Below are 19,953 nucleotides of genomic sequence, written 5' to 3'. Positions count from 1 at the left end.
GGATGTTTCGGCATCTCCTTTGTTTACAATTTGCGTATTTGTCTTTTGTTTTGTTATATGAGCCATTTAATCATTAAAACCCTGAAACTGGGTTAAGAGGGAATTCTGACAGGCAACTATACGTTTACTTAACCGTGTAACTGCCTTTCGCTCTGCAATATTAGCATGATTACCATAGTTTTGTAAAACAGTGTAAGGTCGCTTACATCAAAGCAAAATACAATTCAGTTTTTACAGCATTATCATAGTTTTTGAAGCATTATTTCTAAAACTTAACGTTATTGTATTTTGGATTTATCATTCAAGTTTAGTACAATGGTGCCCATGATTCGAATCCAAAGGATGTACTTCATTGAGAGTGTTCAAACCTACAATGTACATGTGGTGGCGCAATTATGTAAATACGCTCACTAGCATAATTGCGAGTGTTGAATCAAACCCTATTGTTGTTCATTGTTGTTATACTGGGATAATATTTAAATGAGTTAGGTATTTACAATTTCAAGGCAAAATAAAAATGTAAATTACTGGTGCATTGATATAAAAAGTCTAATGCAATAACTCATAAACAAACGAGTCAAAAGAAAGAGGTGGTGTTAAAGCAACCAGTGAATGCTCAGTTCAGTCATCTGATCAAGTTATATGCAATTCTAAATTAGGCAAAAACAATAAGAAAACTGACAATTAAAAAACAATCTTGACTTTTCAAACAAATTTATACTTTTTCTATGTAATAATCATACATGCCAACCCCGAGTGAGTTACACGGGCAATGTTTGCTATAGTAGGTTTGCCTAAATAAATGCATTTAAAACTTAACATGTGCATTTTGTGATGTCATCTCAGACTTTTGGGTCAGCTTATACGTAGGTCATGCACTCTTTAGTGTTTATACCTATTCAGCTTGGGTGGCCGGCTTATGGGTTTATAAGCAATTATATATAGTAGGTAGGTAATTTTTTTAAAATAAATATTATACATAGTGTAATGATTTGTGCTTCAAGTACTGGGCTGAACAAGCTCAATTAGATGGTCAGCCAACCAGAAACACATATTTTTGTACATTATATGTACTATTACAACTCTATGGTCTTAAAATAAGTATTAGAAAAGAATGAGTTTATTGTAGAGCATGCATTTCCTGAGAATAATAATTTCACCCAAATCAGAATCTGAATACAACAATATAAATGATTACTGCCAATGTGTTATCGCAAGAATAAATAATTTTTTCAGTAAACAAGATTATACAAAAAAATAAGACACAAAAGAAGAACTCGGAAGAGGGCCAAAGTTAATTTCTAGAAAAATCTTAGTTACAGTTAGGTGGTCTGTTATTAAAATTATAATAAAGGACATAGTAAATACACTGTTCTTGACTCGGACCCAGATAAATATGTTTACTTCTATTGATAATGATACAAACTCACTCTCAAAGATCAAATATCAGCTATTTGTTTCCAGAATTTTTATTTGGCCAGGTGGGCAATAAACATGGAGAAGTGCAGCTACAAAATAATCTGTTTCTTGGTCTGGGGGTGTTTTTCCAGGGAAGGGGGTAATAATTATTTTAATTATTCAGTACTAACCAATCACATCTGTACTGCTGATTACTTTTTTGTGTCATAAAATCTCACCCATTCAAGTGAATACATCTTTCCCATAGTAAAGTTGTTGTGATTCGGATTTGTAATGTAGCTTTCATAATTTTTCAGTCATACTGCTACAATGTCTGCAGTGTGGCAGTTTATAGTTATGTCTAGCACTGGGGCATCATGCCACAGACATGTAGCATGATGTCCCACCCAGTCACATTATCCTGACACCAGGACAACCAGTCCTAACACTAGCCTCTTAATGCTGAGCGCCAAGCAAGGCAGCTGTTAATACCATTTTTGTAAGTCTTTGGTATGACTCAGACAGGGATTGAACCCGTGACCTCCCGCATCTGAGGTGGACACTCTAGCCACTATGCCAACAGAGCGGTCCCCAGAGTAGAGAATTATCAACAAGGCATAATACACTAATGCACCTTGCACACACAGGAAAAAATCTGTTTCACAGATAACAATTTTTGCCAGGGTATCAGAGTGAGGTGGGAGGCATTCGACAATAATGATGGGTGTCACAAACTCCCCATCACTTAGTCAAATGCTTAAGACTTGGCTGGAATGCAAAGAAAGCTGGTAATACCGAAATCATTTAAAAGGATGATATAAATCTTGAACAAAACGAAGCTATCTAAACACTTTCTTCGATATTAATGTATTTATTTATTAGTTTCATTAAAAAAACTTAACCCGATTTTGGCAATGCCGGCTTCCATCGCATTCCAGCCAAATGAAATGTGTGCGTGTGATTAGGATTTTTAACGTAGCTTTAACAATTTTTTAGTCATATTGCTACGATGTCTGCAGTATGGAGTTTATAGTGATGTCTAGCAATGGGGCATTATACCACAGACATGTAGCATGATGTCCCACCCAGTTACATTATCCTGACACCAGGCCAACTAGTCCTAACACTAACCTTTTAATGCCGAGCGCCTAGCGAGGCAGCTGTCAGTACCATTTTGTAAGTCTTTGGCATAACTTGGCTGGGGTTCGAACCCATGACCTCCCACTTCTGAGGCGGACACTCTAACCACTAGGCCACCGGAGAGGTCATCTAATTGAAATGTAGGCCAACAAAACTTGAAAACAGTTCCATTTGCTTGTGCGAGAATTTAAATTAATTAGAAAAAAGACATCTGAATAAGGAAAGTCTAGCAAAAACATTATAACCTCAATTTGTAGCTAAGCATCAGTATGGGCTGCCAAGTGTGCGTGAAGTTCCTGAAAATTTGACTTTTGTTACAATGTTAGTCAACATCAAAACACGCTACACAGTGCCATTATTCAGGCAGTAAGACCTTGATGCCCAAAACATAAATATCAGTGTCAAGGTCCAATCATTACAAGACCATGGTCACCATTAGTGACCTTACAATTGATGTACACTGAGCTTAAAGTATGCTGATTAATAAAGGTATCAAGCTATTTTTTGACAACTAAATGCTACGTGTTACAGAATATTTTACTGATGGAAACATGAGATCACGCGTACCAAAATTGATAACCATTTCTTCATAATCAGAACAATATTCCCCACCCACACGTACTGAAATTTGTGCATTACCAATAGCCCTATAAATGTACCACATAAAAAATACCATTTCAATACTTAGGTGATTCAAGGGTGTGTACGGACACATTTACATTCGTACAAAAGTTATTGTAATGTCAAGGAAAAAGAAGAGAAAAAAAAGCGAGTAAAATGCTAACGCACTGACCTACTGAACTGAAACCGGCTCCTATCTTTACGAGTTATCAAATCAAAAGTATGCATTGAGATGGCAGATTAAATATCAAATCTACATCATACATACCTTAGATAATCTTGTCTGTCAACAATTTTTTTACAGTTTTGAGGAAATTTCTCCTCTAAGAATTGGCTCTAGGATGTTTGTACCGAAGATGGCAGCTGAACCGCAGAATGCCGATGACGTCACAGGAAATGGAGAATATGATTAGAATTGCTTCCGGTTCAATTCTAGTGTATTGCATAATTAGTAGGTTACTTCCCTTGGTTTAGCTAATATTCCTAGCAGCAGGGGGGGCGAATCCTACAAAATACTTTTCCGAAATACCCCTTCCACTGAAACTTTTCCCGATAGAGGGCTTATTTCGACGAAATAACACTTTTATTCAGAAAACGAGACAAAAAAAAATGTCCCTGAAAATGCTTTGTATTTCCGCTGATATAACGCGAGTTACTTCAATAAATCCGACTCCGCCGACATAATTTCCACGGTGAGGTATCATCGAAAAATCAGGTGTAGTTTGCGCCCCCCTGCTGCTCTACGAAGACGAAGATTTCCAAGGAAACATTTTTATGTTAACCATACAATGTATCAAGTCCGATACGGTATCGTGTCCGCGGGTCGTGTAAATTTATTGTCACAAATCCATGCGGGGTTCTTTGAGCGCGACTAAAGAAATTCTTAAACTTATTAATATCCATATCGCCGCTACACCAGGTTTGATGAATATTTCTCATCGTGTGAACATCAACTCCATTAAACACCGCAAGAAGATTACAGTTATCCCTGATTACTTTTGGTATTTGTGTATAACGTTGAGTAACATAAATCACATCAGTGTTTTTATGACGACCCCGGGAAAATATTCTTGCAGGATTTTTTTGCTTGTCCAGCATCACATCATCATACACTACTAGGTTATTTATTTCCCCGTCGAGGTCTTCCACGGACGGAGCTTCTTCAATATCAGTTATAAATTCAACAACATCCTCGCCGTCTTCACTCAGCGCTTTTGCACTCTCATTAAAATCTTTTATAACATCATAACAACGTTGATCATCCACAGACGGAGCTATCAAGTATAGTTTGTCCCATTTCATCCACTTCATTATCATGTTCAGCAACAGCTGTGTTTTACCTGATCCAGATGGTCCAATGATAATCATCCGGATAGAATTTGGTAGCACTGAATTATGCTTAACTGGCTCCTTTCTTCGCGTCGCAGAAAAATCTGTAATTTCCATTTGTATATAAGGAATAATAATTATGGATCTATATTGTGTGAAGTGTAAGGCACGAACCCCTACAAACGACATAACAACCATTACAACAAAAAATAACAGACAAGCACTTTCTGGTAAGTGTGCGCAATGTGGCACAAAAAAATTTAGATTTAAAAAAAAAAGCCTGACAAAGTCAGCGGAGGTGACATCGCAGCAACCCTCGGACGACTTCCAGGTACCCCTTGGGCTAAATATCCCGGAGAAAAACATCTCCCAGGATACAATTACTGCGGTCCAGGGACACGACTAGATATCAGACTTGATGAACAGTCTAAACCAAAACCGGGAGAGTATCCGATAAACGCTATCGACGCAGCGTGTCACATACATGATGTTGCTTATCGAAGTAAAGATCTACAAGACAGGCATATCGCGGATGTGAAATTAATTCATGCACTAAGCTCCATAAAAAATAAATCATTTAAGGAGTCACTCGCTAATTGGTTAATAAGATCAGCGATGAAATCTAAATTAGCATTAGGCGCTGGATAATTAATAACAATGGAAGCGATTTATTATTCCCCAATCGGATACTGGAGAGGTAACTCAGCAATTAATAAACTCGCCAGCGCAGCAAAAGTAACACGCAAGGTTGCCAAAAAATGGCTGTCAAAACAAGCAATATGGCAAATCTACTTACCACCACCTCGACAAATCAATTTTGCACATTTTGATGTTAGTACCCCCAATGAAGTTCATCAGGCTGACATACTATTCCTGCCTCATGATACTGTCCGTAGAAAAACATACAAATACGCGCTAACAGTAGTTGATGTTGCTAGTAGATACAAAGAAGCAGAACCGTTAGCGACTAAAACAGCCGTTGAAGTTGCTTCTGCGTTCAAACGAATTTATCAACGAGGACCTCTAAGCTGGCCCCGATTATTACAAGTTGATCCTGGCAAGGAATTTCAGGGCGCGGTGTCATCACTGACAAAGCAGCATAACGTTACCATACGACGAGGACATACTGAAATTCATCGGGATCAGGCAATTGTTGAGCGATTTAATAGAACACTCGCTGAGAGATTATTCGGATACCAGTACGCGAGGGAATTCATTTACGATACGAGATCTCGTGAATGGGTTGCAAGACTGCCAAACGTGATAGCCGCGCTGAATAATGAAATTACCAGAACAACAAACATGAGACCTGTAAATGCAATCACAAAAAAATATATACCCCGCGTCAGTGAACGTGTTTCAACGCAGCCAACGACGCTAGCGTCCCCGTTGCTGGGTAATGTCACCGTTAGGTATTTATACGAACCCGGCGAACTCGAAGGAGGGAAAAAAAGAGCAACCGATCCCACATGGAGTGTTACCACACACAAGATATCCAGCATAACCAGATCAACTGGGAGAAACGCAATCTACAGATTAGATTCAACTGCTCCTCAGCGTGGATTCACACGCGAGCAACTTCAGGTGATTCCCACGGATACACAATTACCACCTCGATCACTTAAATAACTGCAGCAACACCTCTGCGTCGATTACACTCAAGACAGGTCAGCATTACATTTTCACGCGTATGACCGAGATTGCTGTCTATTCTATCCACGGTAAATTGTCTTGGGTCGTTTTTCGGATACTGCCACAGCAATAAACAATTACAACTCGCACAGTGATTATTCTGACGCTCACGTAACGACAACACAGCGTTGATATCCAGGCTAAACTCTCTATTATTTTTCTTGTCGCTTTGTCGGTAACTGTCTAATTTTTTTCTTATTTGATCTTTTTGCGTTAACTCAACAACGGCTGACTTCGTTGACGTATCTAATACAATTCTTCGTAACTGAGCCATCTTTCTTACTCTGGACACGGCTAAATAAACTAAATTTGACCATTCGATGCGGTCATCAACGATCCAAACAGTTGTATCAGAAATAGTTAATCCTTGTGCTGAATGAATCGTCATAGCATATCCTAGTGTCCACGGTGATTTATTTATTGCTAATGCATCTTCGACCGCATCGACGTTAACTGTTACTATATCATTCAATACTAAATTTTGCTTCTCTGGTTTTCCGGGAATATCAACATCAATATTCTGCAATCGTGTATCATCTGGTCTATAACATAACGGCACTTCCAACGTTGGAAATTTCTGCCGCTGTAACTGAAATAGTCGCCGCTGAAGTGTATCTCTGACTGATTTTCTACTTGCAACAATTAAATCATCTGGTTTCCACGCCGTTAAAAAGTTATCAAATGAAGTCTCTGGAATTATTTCACGCATTATTTCACATTGGACTTTATTGGTTTGTAGCCTAATTAGTTTTTTAAACTCCTTTAATGTGTCATCAAGCGCTCTGATGTCATCACGCATTTCCTCGTAATAATCAACAAACCCTCTCAACCATTCGTGGGGAGATTCGCCGACAAATGGTGGTGGTTGACCATGATCGCCGCACATCACAACTGCGGTATTTTTCGTTAACAACCACGTCAGGAACCGTTGTAATGTATCCAGCGGCACAGTGTCTATTTCATCCCAGATGATTTTCTCCGGGATATACTTCGTTCCCATTCGCGTAGAAGTCCATGTACCGCCGCTGTATTTGAAAAAGCCGTGATAAGTGCAGGCCTTTACTCCGCGTTGTATCATTTCTCTGGCAAGTCTGTGTGTTGGTGTTAGCACGACCAAATCAGAACCGCGAAATAGTTCGATTGCACGAGTTGTCTTACCACAGCCTCCAGGTCCGTTCAAATAAACTGTTCTGTGTCTAGCAATTGGATCGTACACAGAAGGTAACGACAAAGTTGTCCACGACAAGGTTGTTGATTTACGATATTCATCTTTAATTTCAACATCAGCTGATTCACAGTACGCGTGCAACTCTTCCTTTTTTACTCGCCATGTTCCCCATTGATCATCCGATGTTGGTAAATCTAACGCTGTTAAATCGTCTTCGTTAATATAAAACGAATCTGTTGCAACCCTTACCGCGAAGGGAACTCTATTCACCATCGACAATAAATTTATAGAAACATAAGCCAGCATAGAGGATCTCAAATGAGTGTACTGAGCTGAATCACCGTCGATATAACTAACAACTGTTCCTAATCGTTTTCCAGGCATCCCCGGCAATGATATTATTATATCCTCGCGGCTACAAAATGTATCTTTCGCAGTAGTATCAGCGATAATGAAATTTAATTCTTCTTCATCCATAATTAATCGACTGTGATGTCGTTTATGATCATATGCTCCACCTTGAGTAAATTTACCTATCAATCTTCGGCCGAGATCTTTACAGTTGCGCTCATCATGTTTATACGCCAGTGTGCGTAATTCTTCTTCAGACGCTGTAGGATAATTTAATTTTAAGTCAGAATAACACGCAGTATCAGTTGGAGTTGGTAACCAAACTGAGGTTTGTTTTGAGTAACAAATAATCCCCTCACTGACAACAACAGATGTTAGTATTGTTTTGTCAACCATAAACCGCAACAACGGAAACGGCACCCACTTCCTTTCGTGGAAATGTCTGCCAAACCAAGCATAATTAATAGGATGTAACCGTGTTGCAAATTCGAACGATTCCACGCGAGCAAATCCAGTCAGGTCAAAATCAGGTAAAGGTCCGTTAATAGCTACTCTTGTCATTAAATTTGTGGGATGTCCAAATCGTTTAAAGTATTCAGCGCATTCGCCATAGCCAAGAAAACTTCCTGGATAGCACGCAATCATATCCACCGATACCATATTATCACTAACAAATACACTATTCCATAAACCGCCGTGTCCGTATTCGATGCAACTCTGCTGAACATTCTCGAGAAAACTCTTCATGGTTGGTTTCCAATTATTTTTTTGTCGTGCTATATGTGCGGCAACACTTGGAACAGTAAAACAATTAGTTAGTAATTGATCAACTTGCTCAGTTGAATATTTTTCTGTGAGCGCTTTCATTTCATTTTGTAACTCCGCAGTTCTATATATTTCTCCGTTCGGGGTCACGAACTGGTCATAATCACCAACTTCAGAACTTCTAAACAACCATACCGATACCGGATCGGTTTTACTCATTTGATAAATACAATCAAACATACCCGCGGAATAATACCTTATAACACGATCGCGTGGAAATATTTTAACTGATTCCGTCCAGGCGTGGCTGTTATGATCAATAATTGTTATTGAAGCTCCACTACGGTTGTATTTCGATTTATACAATTCCTCGCCTGTTAGCGATAATACCGTTATAGGAAATCTTAATAATTTTTCTAGCGCGGCAACATCCTTAATTGTGGCCCCTACATCTTTGACTCGATTAGCCCATGTTGTTATTTTATTTTTTCTGATCTCAGTTAGACCATTTCCACGTGCTGCGTTTTTAAAATGTTCCATTACTCGCTCAGCTACACAATTTAACACCACTGATGTTTTCATTGGCGTGAGTTTATCTACACTTGGTTTCTTTATCGGATATATTCCGTAAACGACTGCAGTTACTGGATACGATCTGGCGTAATACGGTATATCAACCCCCGTCAACATTCCTGGTCTAGAATTATTGCTCAACAAAATAGTTTTCCTTTTAATGTCAAGGATAGGATCATTTTTATCACGGATAATCCACGTGTCATCGTCGTTTTCGTTGACCACTTTGATAATAAATTTTATCTGTATGAAATATCTTCTATCGTCGAGATACCCAATTATGTTACGCGCGATTGTATCGTTCATGGTAGCATCAATGATAACGCTCGCGTCGGGGATAATTTTATATGTCGACCACACATGTGCGGCACCATCACGACGAAACTCTTCCTTGGCATTCTTGATAACACCAAGCAGTTCCTTTAACTCTCTTCGTCGTGGATCAGCGGTTAACCGGTCAAGATCGAATCGACCGCCTGCGGGTTTTATTCTGGATAGTCTTTCAAAACTCATTATTATAATTAAGACAAGTATTTAAATAGACAAAAATATTATATATAATGAACGGAAACTCAAAGAGTTTCTCCGGCGATGCTAGCATCGCTCATGCAAAGCATTTTTCATGCAAGTGGATTAAACTAAATTCATCAGCGCCGTGTGGCAAACCATGCAGACACGAATACTGTGGACAACATGCTCAACAGGTCCGCCGGGGAAGTCTAGGACCGATACCGTGTATCAGATGCGGCATTGGAGTACGAGGAAAAACGCAATTATGTTCAGCGTGTGGTGGAAAACGCTATCGAGAACTAAAACGGTATTATAATAAAAAATACTGCAATAACACACTCTCCGAGCACGATTACATAAATAAGTTTTCAGACAAATTATGAATTAGACAAATAATTTGCCTGTATTATAATGAATCAATTTGTTCCGCATCCAATTATTTCCAATTATGAGGCAAATCAAGATGGCATAATACGACACTGCAGGCTACAAAAACAAGTTGGTACAGTTGATAATTGTGGTTATTCACGATTTACTGCCACGCCGAGACATGCAGGCATTTCCTCGAAGAGGTATTTATGTCATCGTTTCGTCTATGAATGTTTTCATGGAGTGATCCCTAAAGGTTTTGTCATTGATCACATTAACGGTAACATACTTGATAACTCCATAAACAATCTTCGCATGGTCACTCAGAGCAAGAACTGCCTACTGGGTAACACAGGGCGTTGTAAAACAGTTGCAAGAAGAGCTATTAAATCCACGAACACAATTACAGGTGAAGAAATTGTATTCGAGACAATAGCCGCCGCCGGTAGGTATTTCGATATTTGTCCACCTGTTGCACAACATGTCGCAGATGGGATCTACAAAACAGCATTTTCCAAGAAGCTCAAAGGGAAGATTTCATTCTGTTATGTAACTGACAACAACGATAACTCAGTATAAGACCAAGAAAAAAAAACGAAGAGTTTCTCTGTGGCGATGCTAGCATCGCTCATGCAAAGCATTTCTCGTCCAAGGGACTTCTCAGAAACGCTAGCGTTTCCCAATTTAAAAATATAAAAATACATAATAATATGAATCACGAAAATATAAATACTATACTTGTTGAAATTAAAGAATTACAACAGCGGGGTTTTAATATTTTACTAGACACTGAAACAATTATGTCAGATTTTGAATCCTTGAATGAGCTATCACGGTCCGGGAAGAACAATCTCCCTGCCAGATATAGGTTCATTAAGGGTTTGCAAGATCGCATTTACAAATCACTTGCCACGATAACGTCCAATCAGGTATCTGAATTTATTCCACTGTGCCGTGTAGTTGAGAAGATTCGTCTTGAATTGTCATCCGAGTATGAGACTCGAAAATTAATTAACACCAGGGTGAGACTGTTAAAAGGTTATATAAAGAATTCAGACGCGGAAATGCCTACTAGTGTTTGTGACTACGAGGCCGACAAGGAAGTATAAACCGCCGCGTGTGACTCACACCCGTGAAGTAGAACCTGAGAACGCTAGCCCCGCTTGGAGACGGGTAAAAAAAAAGTGTATTATTTTTTTTGCCTTGAAATTTCTCAACTCGAAGAGTTTTCAGATTTTCAGGATTTGCTTGAGCGTTTCAGCATCAATACAACAATGAGAATAGTTCATAATCTGTTCTCGTTGACACCAAGCTGTGATCATATGATTTTGCTGTAACTGCGTCAATTGTGACCGAGTTAACAAGAAGTCTTCGTCGCCGTACACGTCAACGATTATTCTCGCGGGGAAATACTGTTCGTGTGTCTGTCCCGAGAAACTCAAAGAGTTTCCAAATGCGGTTTTTATTGCCTCGTGAAGAATTTGCTTATCATGAATATGAACTCGTGCATGAATGTACTCACACATTATACACAACCGTTTTTTTTTAAATGCGTGCTAGCGACTTAGGACTTCACCAGTAAGTTTATACTAACAGTCTCGTCACGCAGGTCCAACAAATTCCCCCGTTGGTCGGCAAGTTTGAAATTTATCGTTGACAACCACGGATTATTACACCGTAGATAGACCACATTGATTGGTTCTTGCACAATCAGAAAACCAGGGGGGTCTTTTGGTGTGAACGTATACAGGACAAACCCCTGCGTGGCCGTCGTTGTGTCAGCGCTAGCGCTGTAACTGCCATCGATGACGTCACATACAAGATTGACCGCAATAACATCTGTGATATTTACGATCCCGGGTGAGATGTGTCTGCCATCGGCGGATGTACTGTTGTCGTGCTTGAGAATAACAGGTTCTGGTTTTATTCGCGTGTACGCGGCAAGAATATCTTCGAAAGATTCCTCGATGAGATCCTGGACTGATTTTCTCAGCACGGGTGCGTTATATCCGGGAAATTTAAAATCTGAAATATCATTCACGGGAATACCATATTTAATTGCAAAATCTGCTCTGGCTATCTGTCTGTTAATACCGATGGTATCATCTTTGTAATCCAGTAAATGTTGAATTATTTTTTGATTTATAGTTTCCATCGCGGATGCGAGTTTGTTTAGTTTTTCTATGGTTGTGATAATATTATCACGAGAACTGCTTGTATGGAAGTCCAAGGGACTTCTCACGCTAGCGTTTCCAGTTAAATCAGAAATATAATCTTGGAAATATACTCGCAACAGTTGTAGCTGTTGTTTATGTACTAGATTGATCGGAATAAATAAATCAGATTCTATAGAATCTAGACGGTAACTGAGCTCCTGCCCATTAACACGTGGAGCTTCTATACTCCAAGTATCGGGCATTAAAGTACCTTTTCCTGCTAGTAATTGATCTGCAAGGAGTAAATAATAATTGTACTCGAGATCGTGCAGTTCTTGTTTATCGGTAATAAAATCCGATTTTTCAGGTTTTGGTGGATCGGGTTTAACCTCGCGGGCCTTTGGCCATCCTAATACTGTTCGAAGAGAGCTGTTATAAATATCAACGGCGTATCCCGGTGTTGAGATTTCAATGACCGTAGACATCGTTGGTTCATGCGCGGTCAGAGATATTTTGGGTTCCTTGCCGGTGATTCGTTTTATTTGGCGTTGTATCTCATTGTTGATTTCTTCGATCTGATAACTCCCAGTGGGTAGCGTAATTGTATCCCATTCTGGAGTGTCATTGGGTTTGTTTTTGTACGAGAACACAAACGAATTATTTGGCTGCAGACCACCAAATGATGCCGACCTGATATTGGGCCAGCTGTGATACACACTGAGCTTTGCTAACGCGATTTCACTCACTGGAATTGGAGTTTGAAAATTAATACCGAATTGTGGTGTCGTCGAACACACTGAGATCATTGTGGTCCTTACCGGTGTTGTGTTTGTGACTATTTGTTGAAGCAGTTCCTGTGGCGTTGCCATCAGTGACATTATTTATTTGTTTAGTTTTCAAATAGTCATTGTACGCATCTGACATTAGTTTGAATTCAGAATCTGATATCGTAGCGTCGCTGTGCACGTCTAACGATGATGATATCAGCGATGATAATTTCTGATATGCGGTCGTGGCTGTATTTAATTTTGTCGTGTAATCGTGTAATTTTGTGTTAGCACATGATGATATTTTTTTTGTTATGATGCCGAAAACTTCAGCTGTTGTTGTGGCCGCACAAACAGAGATCGTGGCGGCGACTGCTGCAGTTACCGGAGTGACCGCTGATAGTATTGCTCCGGCAGATGCAACAACGGCAGATACTGAATAAACCATAATATCCAGCACTGTTATGCGGCGCTTGTATTTTTTTACTTTTTGACTGGTTACTTCGATGACAGTTTTTAACTCAGATTACCACTCACGGACTTGATTGTATCGATATTGTTGAGCATCTGGCGTCGTTGACATTATTTAAAATCGCTGGCGATTTTCAATTACGCGGTAACCAATTGAGATGTTGCAGCGACGAATTCCAAACAAAACCAGTAAGATGTTGCTGTTAAACTATCGTCCTCGGCTTCAAGCATAAATGTTTCCTCGGTTCCGCTGTTTAGTATTACGGTTACAACCCCGGAATACTTATCGGTGGAATGTCTCCAAGGATATGTTGTGAAGATTTCAAATTTAGCGGCTGAAAACACAGACAACCTGTACACGCCAGTGACCGTTGCTGTGTATTTGATAGTGTTATTTTCTCGTGACCATGTTGCGAATCCCGATGATACCGTGAATACGATGTTGGTGAAATGCCCCGGAGTAACTCCAACGGGGACTTTAATCAAACTGATTTTGTTAACGATCTCAGGAATTCCCGATACGATATCCTGCTGTGTTTGTTTGATCGTGTTAATGTCGGTCTTGATTTCAGCGAGTTTTACATCGACGACTGGAGGAGGCCCAAAGAACTTATCCACGGTCTCACCAGTTTTTTGAAAGTTTCTTTGGAGTCTTTTAAACCCGTTCACGTGAACATCATACTCTGACCGCAGCGTATTTAGTTTACCGTTGATGATGTCCACGTATTGTTTGTTTGACGCATCCTGGTCGGATTCGGGATTCGCTAACGCGGTTATTTTGTTGCCGCTCATGCTGAGTTCGCCTGTCATCGTGTCGCCGGTTTTTTTCACACATTTATCAACACCTTTATCAATACTGTCTTTGATGCTTGCGATTGATATATTCGAGTCCTTGATCCGGCCGCCATCACTAAATGCAACGAAGTTATCCTTGGTAGCTCCAAGAACTTTGCGAATTATATCATTCCACTTAATGTTGCTCGTTCTTAGTTTTCCTTGCTTGTCCTGAAAAATAACAACTTCATCTGGGTCAACTCCAGCTATATTCAAAAGATCATTGATTTCATCTCGGGTCGCATATTTTGAGAGATCAGCATCTGTGCTTGGTTTACCTCTTCGCGCGAAAGGTCTTCCGTAAATATCCACCATTATTCTTATTGCTGTTTTTCAAATGCGAGCATGAAAATGCCTAGCATTGGAAACGCTAGCGTTTCTCGATGCGGTATATTCATACACTACTTTATGAGGAGGAGTTGCTGGATTTCTTGAGATTGCATCAAGAACATTTAAAACCTCCCTCCCACAAATGGGCGGATCAATTAATGTTTGTGTTGGTAACGTCGACTGCCACACTGGAACATTAGAAAATCTGCTGTTGAGAGTGCGAGGCACTCCGCGGACATACTTGAGAAACTCAACTGGCGGTGCTAAACCGTACGAATCAAAATAGATAATTCCACGTGGATCGATCGCGTAAGCAACCCAGTGAGTTCCCGGACCATCTTTGTTGTCGAGATTGATAATGCCAGTTTCTGGATTATTCGGTCGTTGCGGTAATTGATCTCGCATAAATACGCCTCTGAAATGTTTTACACGCAATTTTTTAACAGCATCGAGTAAATCAAAATTGGACGCTGGAAGCGTCAACGCTGGAAGCTTCAACATCGGGGACACTTTGTGTTTCAGCGTTAGAAATTTTTTGGATACCATGATGCGGGAGTTCCTGGTAGTCTTAGCCCTGATCCGCGAGCGGATCTCCCCTTTTTTTTCTTGTATCCGTTTCCGGTTGCCTTCTTTAGTGCCATTCCAGCTGCGGTTCCAACTGCACCGAGTGCTGCGGCTTTTGCTACGGCTGGTGCTGCCGCGGCAATCAACGCCGGTATTGCTGCGAGAAGAGGAAATATTCCACCGGTTTTAGTCATGTCCTTGATAGCTGCAGCAGAGAAATCAAGTCGGACACCGGTTTTTGCTGTTAGTGCCTTATTAAAATGTTTAATCTGAGTATTAGTCAACGACAGCTTGTTTGGACCACCAACAAGTTGATCTCGTTTTAGTGTTATTGATGTCCCGCACGTGCTTGCGTTCTTCGATTGCAATTTCTTTGTCTGACCGGAAGTCAAGGTGACATTAACGTGACTGTATGACATTATATTTCAGAAACTAATCTAATTGTTACATGTTTTCTACTGGAGCGTCAATAACTCTCATTCGTCCGCCAACACCTTCAAGCAGCATTGCTTTATCGGAGAGTATAACCGCGACAGCTCTAAAACCAGCAGGCGGGCCGAGGGGAAACTCACCTACACGAGCTTTGAAGTGTATATCAACGACAGATTGTCTTGTTAGATCCAAATGTTCCAGCGAAAAGTAATAAATCGGATACAGCGTTGTAAAATCCAGTTGTGATATCTGCAACCCGGTATCAACATTCTGATCACGTCCCATAAATGTCATCAAGTGATGATACGCCCGTGCAACTTCATTTCGCTCATAATTTATTAATATATCCTCGGATGGTTCCTGATGCCCGTTTATTCGCAGCGAAACCTCAGAGACATTAAGTTTGTCAAATATCATATGACTCTGTAGTTGGGAAGTCAACCTCGCATTTTGCTGGAGTGCAACAAAAATATGTCGCGGCGCTGATATTCCCTGTTGTGATGCTATGTGCCACGTAAACTGCCCAGCACCGGCACCCTGAATGGAATCTGTTGTTGTTGTCAACCATGATATCAATGATTTACCGCCTGTGTCCATGAAAGAGAGTAGCCGTTGCTCTTCAGTGATTGATGGGGACATTACTGGCATCCACAACGCAAGCTTGAATAATATTACTTTACCGGCAGCAACACCAGCAGTATCCTCTCGCCAGATGGCGTCAACGTCATCACTTTTTCGGTTAAGTACAACTGTATGATTGGCTCCAAAAATAACCTTTCTGACATTTCTGCAAAATCCAAAGATGTGAGATAGTGGAATTGCGCATGAAAATCTCCTACGGTCACCTGATAACATTAATTTACGCGTAGCAAAACCAAGATTGTAATTAGGGTTGGGAAATGGTAAATTCTCTATTGCATCAACAGCAACAGGAGGAGCAGCACGATTTACTGCTTGTCTAAAAATGCTAGATCTATGATCCGGATGATCAGAATTATCCTTAGCGAACATCATAGTCGGACCAGCTGATCTAGTGTAATCATCTGAGTATCTCGCTAATCCCAGGATTGTTGTAGCAACGTCAACATTATCCTGAATTATTTCAATTTCTCTTCCGTCAATGCTGTATGAGGCACTTTTGAACAGCGCCATGATACCGTTGTTAACAAAACCAACTCGAACATTAGCTCCGTATTCTGTATTAGCGACAATATCTGTTACAAGTTCACCCGTAACTTCAAGAAATGCTTCAGCGGGCAGGAAATATCTACTTGTATCCTGGACTCGTAATTCAATTCGTCCGCGTTGATTAGGTACTGTTGCCTCATAAGAATAATACTGATAATCGCGCACGGACCCATCTTTTAGTGTTGGTGCATCCATGTCGAACGCTGGATCAGATATAAGTTTAAACATTTTATATAAAATTATTGTCTTCTAAAACGAAATCCGCTTCCTGATATCAAGCTTGTATTTATTTGTTCGGGTGTTTGGGTTACAAGCTCTGCAAGTTTTTGATTGGCAGCCTGATTTATTACTTTACTGACGTGTGCGGGCATAAGTTCAGTACTGGCCAGTTTCACCGGTGGCGGTTTTTTTGATCTACGAGTTAACCGTAACAGTCTATCCTTGATTGACGCGAATGCCTTCCCGGCGAGATCACCAACAGATCCAAGGGCTTTATCCTTGACAACATCAATAGCTTTCATCGACAATTGTTTTGCAATCGGTAACACCTTAGGGGCTATTCTTGAAAACAAACCAGTAACTGTATCACCGAGACCATCTCCGTAGGTTGCTCTGTAGACTGGTAATCGCGAGTTCACTACGCGGACTGGTAACACGCTAGCGTGTCTAGGTTGAGAATTGTGCACGATCATTTTATTTAATTATTGTTTCTCTAACTAAATTTACTAATCGCTGTAATAACCATCCGCGAGTTCATCAATGAGTCCCCGGTAAACGCCGATATCCATAATGCCACGCTGAAATAGTCTCTGACAGATATCTGCGGCTTCATTTATAATTTCCGGAGAGTTGTTTCCGGCACGTCTTCCTCCTATGAGAACTTCTAACCGTGATACGTCATTGACGATATTGTCAGGACAGATGTGGTTGTTATATCCGCGACCGGTGTATCCTTTTCCTGTTTTCTTTAGTTTTGCTGATATTTTAAAAATTTCATCAGTTACAGATCTTTCCCTTTTTTCTATCTTTTTTACCTTAGAGTCGGTACCCTTTTTCGGTATTCCTTTTTGTAATTTTTCTTTTTCCTCCCTTAAATATCTTAATTCATTTTGTAATTCTTTTATTTTGCTTTTCAGTATTTCCTCTTCTGATATATCGGGGGGAGTGGGCGACGAAACAGGAGTGGTAAAATCATCATCATCGGGACCCTCCATTTGTTCACGCGATAAAAATTCAGGCACTGGATCAGGCAGTGTTATTGCGGGGTCTATTTTTAGAGCTGGTGGTTTCTTCTCCTGTAGTCTCGACTGTTTTTTCATTTCCTTTTCCTGTATTTTTTTCTCCTCCTCCTCCTCCTTTTTCTGCTTTTTCATTTCCTTTTCCTGCATTTTTTTCTTCTCTTCTTCCTCCTTTACCTTCGTTCGTTGGTCTCTTAGTTCCTTATTAACCCCAATTACGCCAGTTTTTATAAAATTATAGGTATCATCAGTGCTGGATATTCGAGGAATGTCTCGGTTTACTTTATAAACATAATCCCTCCAATCAGCCTGGGTCATACCCGAGGCAGCTCCTGGTTTTAGAAATTTTTGCCGGTTAGGATAATTTAAGACAATCCAAGCAGAAAACTCCTTAAGTTCATCCACGCTAGTAAGCGGAATATTTTTTATTTCAGTAATACCATCTTCGGTAAATTTATTAATAAATGTTTCCTTAGCAACTGTCACTGCTCCTGCACCTGGATCAACTACAGCACCTTCATCTGCCTGCTGTTTAAGTTCTTCTATTGCTTGAAGTAACCCTCGTTTTGATTTGGTAGGGTCAGCAGGATCAGGTTTTCCTACAATTGCAGTTTTAACTTCACCAGTAGCTGCTGTAATAGGCTTAAATAATTCCTCCGCGGATGTTGCAAACTCAACTTGCGCTTCTTGTCTCTCTTTTAATTTTTCTTTGACGGAATCACGAACCGGAAGAAATTTTTTAATCGCGGCTAGTCGTTGTCGTGCCAATCTAGTTGTGAGTGCTTCTCCGATATTTGCCATTATTTATTTGTCCACGATTTAATTTCCCCGCGAAAACTCTTCGAGGGATCGGGGACATTTTTTTTTGTCTCGTTTTCTGAATAAAAGTGTTATTTCGTCGAAATAAGCCCTCTATCGGGAAAAGTTTCAGTGGAAGGGGTATTTCGGAAAAGTATTTTGTAGGATTCGCCCCCCCTGCTGCTTTCCTTTAACGTCGATGTTAGAATGACACATGTAGAAAACTATACCATATAACTGAATCACGCTCAATATAGATAGCACGATAGCAATTGCTCGTTATAGAACAGAACTGATAATTAAAGGTTCAAGATAAAAATAAAAAAACTTGGAATGAGTGAGTTTAAAAGAGTTTAAACCTAAAAATACCAAAATATTTTTATTTATTTATACAAATTGGGGTAAAGCCACGAGTTTCAAACCCACGACCTCTTGTTTGGGAGGCGTGACACGCGGAAGGACAAATGTGACTGTTTATATCTTCGAGAAGGTGATTGACTCTGTTTTTATCATTGAAGACCTTTGCCTTTTGTAGCGAAGAAAATCTTTCTAGCCTGCTAATTTTGTTTTAAACCTAAAAATGTATAAGCAATAACATGCTGAACTGTATTCCCAATATTTTCGGAGAATCACGTTGAGAAATGTTATGATGACGAAATAAGACTCTCGTAAGACAAGATGAGGATCAGACCTGAGTAGACCAAATGGCTTCACCTACCGGATACGGGTATCAAGCCTGTTGTAGCCCGTATGTATAAATTATCAGTGGAGTTCTAGATTTGACGGTAAAAGTTATGGCATATTAACAGACCACAGTGTGACAAAAATGGAAACAGCTCGTTCATGGGCAAATATATATAAAGGAGTACCTCCGAGATAAGTACTCGGGTCCATGCTTTTTAATATTTGTATTAATTACATCTTCTCTTCATAGAGGGCTCTGATCTATATTGATGACAACACACTTGCATATGCTCGCCACGAATTTAATCATAAGAAGTTTATTTGGAAACTGAGTTGTTTTCAGGCAAATAAATCAAAGCAAACCCTGACAAGTAGCAGCAGAGAGGGTGAACCCACCTCAATAAATCCGAACAAAGAAGTCTATACGGCTTACCTTAAAGGAGGAAGGTTCCATTTTGAAAAATGAAGCTTTCAAAAAGGAAGGCTCCATTCGAAGTTCCACCTCAATGCTGGACAAAAAAAGTCCATACGGCCTACCTTAACGGAGGAGAGGTCGCGCCCTCTCTGCTGCTGTT

The 19,953-nt window shown here is 40.0% G+C and overlaps 1 protein-coding gene across 2 annotated transcripts in view; it reads right to left on the bottom strand.

The window, feature by feature from the left end:
* LOC149791252 (uncharacterized) overlaps positions 1-3,546 on the bottom strand; it is a 246,955-nt gene extending 243,409 nt beyond the window's left edge. For both annotated transcript variants that reach the window (XM_089969729.1, XM_089969732.1), the window contains exon 1: positions 3,428-3,546. The gene's annotated coding sequence lies outside the window, so the exon portion shown is untranslated. The remainder of the gene's footprint in view (positions 1-3,427) is intronic.
* Between the last annotated feature and the right edge of the window lie 16,407 nt (positions 3,547-19,953).

This window comes from Sinohyriopsis cumingii, chromosome 9, assembly GCF_028554795.1.
Source record: "Sinohyriopsis cumingii isolate HCF-2022 chromosome 9, ASM2855479v2, whole genome shotgun sequence".
Classification (NCBI taxonomy): Eukaryota; Metazoa; Mollusca; class Bivalvia; order Unionida; family Unionidae; genus Sinohyriopsis; species Sinohyriopsis cumingii.
The sequence above is the reverse complement of the archived record's forward strand: the minus strand, read 5'-3'. Positions and strand labels throughout refer to the sequence as shown.